The 8,753-nt window shown below is 33.6% G+C and overlaps 1 pseudogene; it reads right to left on the bottom strand.

Moving 5' to 3' along the window:
• Positions 1-8,596: 8,596 nt before the first annotated feature.
• LOC135274715 (U2 spliceosomal RNA) lies at positions 8,597-8,740 on the bottom strand (annotated as a pseudogene).
• Between the last annotated feature and the right edge of the window lie 13 nt (positions 8,741-8,753).

The following is an 8,753-nucleotide window of genomic DNA, read 5'->3' as shown; positions in this document are numbered from 1 at the left end:
CCACAGAACCTCATCTGGAAGCCTGAATAAATTCCTTCGCATTGGATCTTCTTGTGCTGGCCTCAGTTTCTTTCCTTTTAAAGTTGGCGAGAACAGACCTTACAATTACAATCCCTTTTGTTTTTGACCTTTGATTAACTGTTTGTCTGGGCATATTTTTTCTGTACTGTCACGCATATTCAACCTGAGACTACATCTGTGATCAGTCTTTGCTAAGAGAATATCTAAAAGCAGAAGCGAATTATCACCCTCAGTAAAAATTAACCAGTAAGGCAATCTTAGGCAGTTGAAGGAAAGCATTCCAGGAAATAGATAAAGGGATTCCTTCGGAATGATCGTCAATGAAAGGGTAAGATGACAGGGAGATGTGGAGGGAAGACACCATCATGATTCCTCAGCACAGTTTAAACAGAAAATATATTTATTGAATAGACAGTCCCTTCCTCATTTCTTATTTTTGTTGACTTTGTTGACTATCAGTTGGTTACAGGTGAGTGGTATTATTTTGGAGTTCCTTATTAAGTTCCATTGACCCATCCATATGTTTTTTGTATCAGTACCTTGCTGTGTGGTTACTGTAGACTTGTAGTATAGCCTGAAGTCCAGTAATGTGATGCTTCCATCTTTGGGAGAAGCAGCTTGGAGGTTTACCAAATAACTAAAAACAGAGCTACCATGTGACCAAGCAATCCCATTACTGGCTAAATTCTGAAAGGAAAATACTGTTCTATCAATAAAACATGTGCTTTCAGATGTTTGTCACAGCATTATTCACCATAGCAAAATCACAGAGTCAACCCAGGGGCCTACCAATAGTGGATTGGATAGGGGAAAAAAAAGTGGTACATATCTACCAAGGAATATTATACAGCCATTTACATTCAAATCGTTGTGTTTTTTTGTTTTGTTTTTTTTTGCAGCAACATGGATGCAACTGGAGCCCATTATCCTAAGCAAATTAACATAGAAACAGAAAACCAAATACCACATGATCTTACTAATAAGTCATAGCTAAATAGTGGTTATGCATGGACGTAAAGATGGAAATAATAGACACTGGGAACTACTAGGGGAAGGAGTGAAGCAGGAGGGCAAGAGCTGAAAAACTACATACTGGGTGCTATTCTCACTACCTAGGTGATGGTTTAAATCATTCCCTAAAGCTCAGCAGCACATAATATGCCCTTTTAACAAACCCGCATATGTGCCCCTGAATCTAAAATAACAATCAACATGAAAAAAATGCAATGAAATATAAACTATTTGATAATTCTTATGGGAAAATAACGAGGAGACTAGTTAGATTTTACTCATTCAGGACATGTTGTTCTAGATAAGCAGAGGTAGAAAAAGTGAAAGATCAGAAGAAGAGGATTAATAGAAGAAGGTGTGGGAGCCATGAAAAGAGAAAAGAAAAAGGAAAACCAGGCTGAGGTGTGAACCCACTGAACAATGTTAGGTCATTTGCATTTTTCCCCCAAAGGAAGAAACTAGAGTTTAGGACTAGAAAGCCAATTTACTGACTACAGGGCACTTCCAGCCAATGAACCTGGAAGTTCTGAGCAGCAGCTTTGTAATCTGTAATTACATGCCCCCCTCCTCCCTGCAACAAAGAAATGCCTCGTGACTTTTATTTTGGAGTCTGAGATACTTTTCCGCGCTGTGCGAAGAGATAGAGGCTGCTATCTATGGCTGGTGAGTCTGGGGTCTTTTTCTGACTAAAAATTGGGGACTTAAATCTTAGAAAACTCTTGATTTATTGCTGTGCAACAGGCAGAAAGAGAAAGAGAAGTGAGCCAGTAGTGTGCATGCTGAGTCTTTCTCTCATTGGTTCTGTGTAGTTTGAATCACGGGACTCTGTGTAGAGACACTGAAGGAGAGTATGTTCTCTAGATACTTTCAAGTCAGACAAAGGTTAATTCCTTTCTTTCAGCTTCTAGTAATCAAAGAGTGTAAAAAAAGACAGAGCAAGTTATTTGTGTGAGAAAACTTCGTAAGTTTCTAAATACATTCTGAAATCTTCTCTGCTTCCTCTTGATCCCAAATTTATTCTTCAGATCACAAACCTACTTCCCAGAAACAGATCTGAGAGCCTCTGTGTTCTCAACACGTTGTCATCTCTTGTCTTGAATTATATTCTTGGGATGTTTAAAGTGATTGCATTTTTTCCACCTTTCTATGTAGTCCTGGTACTAACTATTATAATGCAGTATTTCTTGGTTGCTTTCATAGATTTTTGACTGGCTTCCCACTCTCCAAAACTTAACCCTTCAGTCCATACTGCACACTACTTTCAGGCTGACTGTCTTATACACAGAAGCTGAAAAAGTCTCAGAGTTGGAGTCCTGAGCTACTTAGGCAGCTAGTATTCCAGCAGGTCATATTGTTTCTTTGGCTTCATTCTTCTCATTGGAAAAGGAAAAAGAATAGATCAGTGGTTTCCAAACCTTATAACATATCTGAATAATCCACAGACATATAAAAAAATCAGATTACCACCCTTTCCTGATCCTGAATAGCTCAATCTTAAATAGACTGTAGAGAACAGCCCCCATTTGTCCAAGGGGCAAATTTCTACTAATCCTTCAGATATCAGTGCTAAGCCCTCCCTCTTCTGGACAGCTATCTTCCACCTGAGACACACTTGGCTCATGCTTTTCTTGATCATCTGCTCTATTTAAATTCTTAATTTTTTTTAACATGCATAACTATCTTTCCACTTAACTAAAAGCTTGAATGTGTCGGTCACATGTTTCCAAAATGGTACCACCACCACCACTAGCATAGTGCTTTCACAAACTAATGCTCGCCAAATATTTCTGAATATATAAGAGAATGAATATGCCTTCTCTTTGCTTGAAACTTTGAATGTGTGCTTAATGCCTGTTAAATGAAATCAGATTCACTTAGTTTTTATTAAGTATTCTTCAAGAGTTGGGCCATATTTAAATTTTATTCATTTGTTTCTATATTCACTCAGCTAATGACTCAGTAGATAATTATTAGACTTCCCTTGAATGCCAGAAGTAGTGCAGGCTTAGTTTATGGCCACCTGTCCTCACAGAGCATAAAATCTACTAGTGGATGCTGATAAGTAGGCTGGAAATCACAATTAAATGAAAAAAAAAAAAAGGATGCTACCCTTAAGAGAAACAAGGTGCCCTAGGGGCATGTACCTCTGACATTCTCTCATACCCTGAAAGACTCAGAAAGGATTGCCCAAAAAAGTGCCATCTAATCTTAGACTTGGAGGATAAATAGACAGCAGTAGGAAAACAGGAAGGAATGGAAGGAATGAGAAGGTGGGGGCTGGAAATACATAGATCCCTAAGTAGGGGTTTTCTAGAAATTAAATGAAGGGTAGAATATTTCGAATGTAATGAGCAAGGTGGGAACAGTATCAGAAGATGAAGCTGAATGACAAGGCCTACATTAGAATAAGCTGAGAGGTTTCATGGTCAAATCTAGATATTGGAACACTCTTCAATATGAAGAATAGAAGAGAAGGGACAAAAAGAAGGTTTATAAGGTTCTTAGTGTAATTAAGAAAGAAAGGATGTTGGCCTGAATAGAAGTAATGGACAATTAGAATTAAGAGAAGTTGTCAGATTCTGAAAATGTCTAGTAAATAAAATTAATGCAGTGTGAACTGAGCTGGGGAATAAAATATAAAGAAGGCAGAAGTTTAATATCACCAGGTTTTGCTGCCTTCCTGAACTTGGAAGTTAACTTTTATTTATTACTATATGGAGGAGGGAATGAAGAATGGAAATAGAAAAAAAAGAGCACTTCATCTTTAAAAGTTCAATTGAATGAGGTTGTGGGATAATTTTAAGTGACGTCTCATTGTTAGATATATGGGTTTCCATATGGGGATGTGCATCTGGGCTGATCTATATATTTGAGTCATTTATTTATTATTTTAAACTTATAAGTGATGCTATGAGAATCTATAGATTATGAAAAGTGATCTCAGGCCAAACTTTTTAAGTTTTTTTAATTAAAATTAATCTATTCTTTAATTGACAAAAAATTATATAATTATGTACAAAATGATGTTTTCAAATATTTATATAATGTAGAATACCTAAATAGAGCTAATTAACATATGCATTACACATATGCTTAGTATTTTTTGGTTATTATGACACTTAAAATTTACTCTGTCAAACATTTTTCAAGAACACATTATTAACTATTGTCACTATGTTGTACAATAGATTTCTTAAACTTATTTCTCCTATCTAATTAAAATTTTGTTTCCCTTGACCAACATCTCCCCAAACTTCCTGCTTTCTCCCAATCACCACCATTCTACCTACTGTTTTTATAAGTTTAACATTTTTAGATTTAACACATTAATGAGATCATATGGCATTTGTGTTTTGGTGTCTGGCTTGGCTTATTTCACTTCATATAATGTTCTCCATATTCATCAATATTGTCACAAATAACAGGATTTGCTTCTTTTTTCTAAAGCTGAATAGTGTTGCATAATGTATATAAACTACATTTTCTTCATCCATTTATCCCTCTACAGACATGTAGGTTGATTTTATATTTTGCCTATTTAAATGTTCAATAAAAATGGAAGTGTATATGTCTTTTCAACATATTGATTTCATTTTAAAAATATATACTAAATATTTGGATTTCTAGGTCACATGTTCTATTTGAAATATTTTGAGGATTTCCATATTGTTTTTCATTATGACTGTACCAATTTATATTTTCAACAACATTATATATGAGTTTTCTTTTTCTCTACATACTCTCCAACACTTGTTATCTTTTGTCTTTTTGATAATAAAGTTTCTAACCATCCTAACAAGTGTGAGATAGTATCTCATTGTGGTTTTAACTTTTCTGGTAATTAGAGATGTTGAGCATTTTGTACATACCTGCTGTCCATTTATTCATCTTCTTTTGAAAAATGTCTATTCTGGTCTTTGGCTCATTTTTTAATATTTGCTTTCTTCCTGTTGAATAGTTTGTGTTTCTTATATATTTTGAATATTATCATCTTATCAGATATATGGATTGCAAATATTTACTCTCATTCTGTTGGCTATCTCTTCACTCTGTTGATTAATTCCTTGGCTGTACAAAAGTTTTTTTTAGTTTGATGTAATCTCATCATTAATTATGCTATTGTTGCCCATATATTTAATGTCATATCCAAAAATCATTGTCTAGACCAATGCCATTAAGCTTTCCTGTGTTTTCTTGTAGTAGTTTCATAGTTTCAGTTATGTTTATGTTTTTAAGCCATTTTTAGTTGATTTTTGGAGATAAGGGTCCAATTTTAATCTTCTGCCTGTGAATATTTAATTTTCCCAGTACTATTTATTAAAGTGATTGTCCTTAGCCTATTGTGTGTCTTTGAAACTTTTCTCAAAATAAATACACCGTAAATAACTGGGTATATTTTGGGGTTTTTTGTCATGTTCCATTGTTCTCTGTGTTTGTTTTTATGCCAGTACCATGCTAGTTGGATTACTATAACTTTGTAGTATGTTTCAAAGTTAGGGTGTATGATGCTTCCAGCTTTGTCCTGTTTACTCAAGAGTGCTTTGGTTATTTGAATTTTTTTGTAATTCCATATGAATTTTAAGGTTGCTTTTTCTATTTCTATAAAAAATGCCTTGCAATTTTAATAGGAATTGCATTGAATTTATATATTTCTTGGGTATTATAGATGTTTTAATAATATTAATTTTTCCAATTCATGAACATAGGATATCTTTCTATTTTTGTGAGTCTAATTCAGTTACTTCTGTCAATGTTTTAGAGTTATGTAGTTTTTTAACAAGCTTGGTTAAATTTATTTCTTATTATTTAGTGGAATTTTTATAGCTATTATGAATGGAACTGTTTTCTTTATTCAATATTTTAGATAGTTTGCTGTCAGTATAAAAGTAATCCTGGTTTTGCATATTGTTTTCGTATCTTCCAACTTTATTACATTTGCGTATTAGTTCTAACAAATTTTACTGGAACTTTTAGAATTTTTTTTATATATAAGATTATGTCATCCATAAGCAGGAACATATTAACTTCTTCCTCTCCTATTTTGATGTCTTTAATTTCTTTCTGTTTTCTAAATGCTCTGGCTAGGACTTCCAATACTACGTTGAAAAGAAGTGGCAAAAGTGGGTATGTTTGTTTTCTTTCTAATCTTTGAAGAAAAGCTTTTATCTTTTCACCATTGAGAATGATGTTAGCTGTGCCTTTGTCATATGTGCCATTTGTGTTATAAACCTCTTTAGTTTAATTGCTTATTACATTTCACCACATATTCATTCAGTCAACACTATATTAGTTTACTGACCATGCAAGTAAGTTAAACAGAACTTCAGAACTCAGGCAGAGTAGGTATTCCACAAACTAACCTGTGTACTATTTGCAAATCTTCACATTCTCTGTTCCAACATTGACACTGAATTGTAAGATCGGTGTTTTTGACTCCTCTTCTGAGAAGCTTCTGTAATCTCACCTCCTCAAATTTTCTCATCTTTTCTGAGTTATTTAAGCATCTTATCTGTGTTTTCTTAAGAAGCTCTTCATCAACTGTTATGAAATGTAGTTTAATGATTTAAGAGTAGCGTTCTGGATTCTGAACAATTGAACTTCTATTCCTACTCCCCAGTTACTATATACTCTGTTTTCTTTTCACAGGATTACACTCAATTGCTTAAGTAACTTATGTGTGAGTGTTTCCTTTTCCATACAAAAGAGGTTAATATACATTTCACATGGAGTTTTTGTTAAATTTCAGTAATGCACTTGACATGATGTGGTCTCAACATACATTAACCATCATTAGTGAAAGTGTGTCATGGTTAACACTATAGAAGTGGTGTAAAAATAGGATTTGAACACTAATTCATGTGATTTGGGGCAACTTATTATTTAAATGACTTATAAAATAGATAAAATAATAACTATTCCACTGGCTAATGGTGAGGGTCTAGTATACTCTTTGTAAAATATTTAGAAGAGAGATTTCTAAATAATAATGATAATTATAAGGATGATTGACACTGTTTTATATGGATTCCTTTTTTAATCACAATAACTACATAGGAGATGTTACCTTTATTAAATGCTATTAGGTAACTTTTCTCCTATTTTGTAACTTCCATGTGTCTTTCTCATAATGGTTGATTCATTATTGACATATGAACTCAAGATAACCTGGAAAATGAGTCTGGTGCTTCTGGGCCAAATATTTTGTTTAATGTCCTGACATATTTTCTTTAGAAAATGTATTTTGTGTTAAAGCTATCTTTTTATCTAGATGAACTGGATAAATATCTTTATAGAGTTAACAGAAAAGAGAGGAGATACCTGGCTTTTCCATATACAACCTGTACAAATGATATCTGTTGCATTGAAATAAAAGATTTATTACATATATATGTATAATATATAACATTTTTTCTTTTTTCAGGACTACCTTGTCTTGTGGGATGGTATCCAGTTTCCAATTGGCTAAAAGGCTGAGTCCTTGAGTTCATACTGTGCATAGAAATAATTAATAGTAGAGGGTTTGTAGTAAGAGATACTCAAACCTAAACCTAAATTCTGTCATTATTAAAGTATGTGTCTTTCTGCATGTATCTTAAGTGCTCTAGCTTCCTAATCATCAGTCTTACCACCTATAAAATGGGGACAATTCCAGTTGTTTGTCATAAGACTATGTAAGGCTAGAAGCAACGTAATGCCAGGCATCACATTCCAACAACTTCCAAGATATTAGGTCTTATCCAGAACTCTCTCTTCTGAGCTCCAGATTCATTTAGCTGTAGCAGCATATTCAACAATTCCACTACAGCGTTTCACTGGCATCACAAAATGAACACAGCTAAAATTAAACACTTTGTTTTCCAGAACAAACCTTTTCCACTTTTCATCCTTTTCTATTTAAGTGAAAAGAACTAAAATGTACCAAGTTTTTGCCACCAGAATGTAACTAGTTTCTTCACCAATTAATAGGAGTAATTAATAGAGATCCTGACACATAGCAGATACCTAATTAATATGTGATGAATAAGCAGATAAAGTATATGTATGCAATAAAGAGTAGTTTTCCTAATTATTATTAGGGTGCTAAAAACTGGAATTATCCAGTGCTTACTCATTTCTGTGCATTTCAAAAATATGATCAGGAGAACTCCTATAAAATGTTTAAATTTTATAACTTTTCAAAACTTTTGACCCAGATTAAATCATGAGTATTATTAGAGCCTAAACGTTCTCTGATCCACGTTTTTCAGGGATAGACATAATTTTCCATTGACTTTATGCTGAAATCTGCAATCCTGAACTACTAGAGTTTACCAATAATTACATATGATTATGAATACAAACCAACATAAATTATTCAAACCTCACTATACAAAACCAACTTTCTCAAAAAGCCTTCCTCTATGGGGAAGATGGTTTCTCTCAGCAGGAAGCACATGCTAGCATATTTGTCCAAAATTTTAGGCCAGGCTGCATTCTTATTAGTATTTATACTGGTCTTTTTGCTGGTATTTTGCTTTTTCTCAAACCTGGGATGGCATGGGGAAAAAATCTAGATTTTAAAATGGCAGAGATAATGCAACAAACAGTAATTATATTTGTAGCAATAAGGGCTTCAAAATGATTTTAGCAATCCCAGATATATACAGTGCTTTTATGTAATGAGCACTAAATTCTACACTTGATCTTAGCCAAAAGGCCGAGAAGCGATGATGAGCACTAAA

Source organism: Aotus nancymaae, unplaced genomic scaffold, assembly GCF_030222135.1.
Source record: "Aotus nancymaae isolate 86718 unplaced genomic scaffold, 86718_ANA_hifiasm-v0.15.2.pri h1tg000012l, whole genome shotgun sequence".
In the NCBI taxonomy this organism is placed as follows: domain Eukaryota; kingdom Metazoa; phylum Chordata; class Mammalia; order Primates; family Aotidae; genus Aotus; species Aotus nancymaae.
The sequence above is the reverse complement of the archived record's forward strand: the minus strand, read 5'-3'. Positions and strand labels throughout refer to the sequence as shown.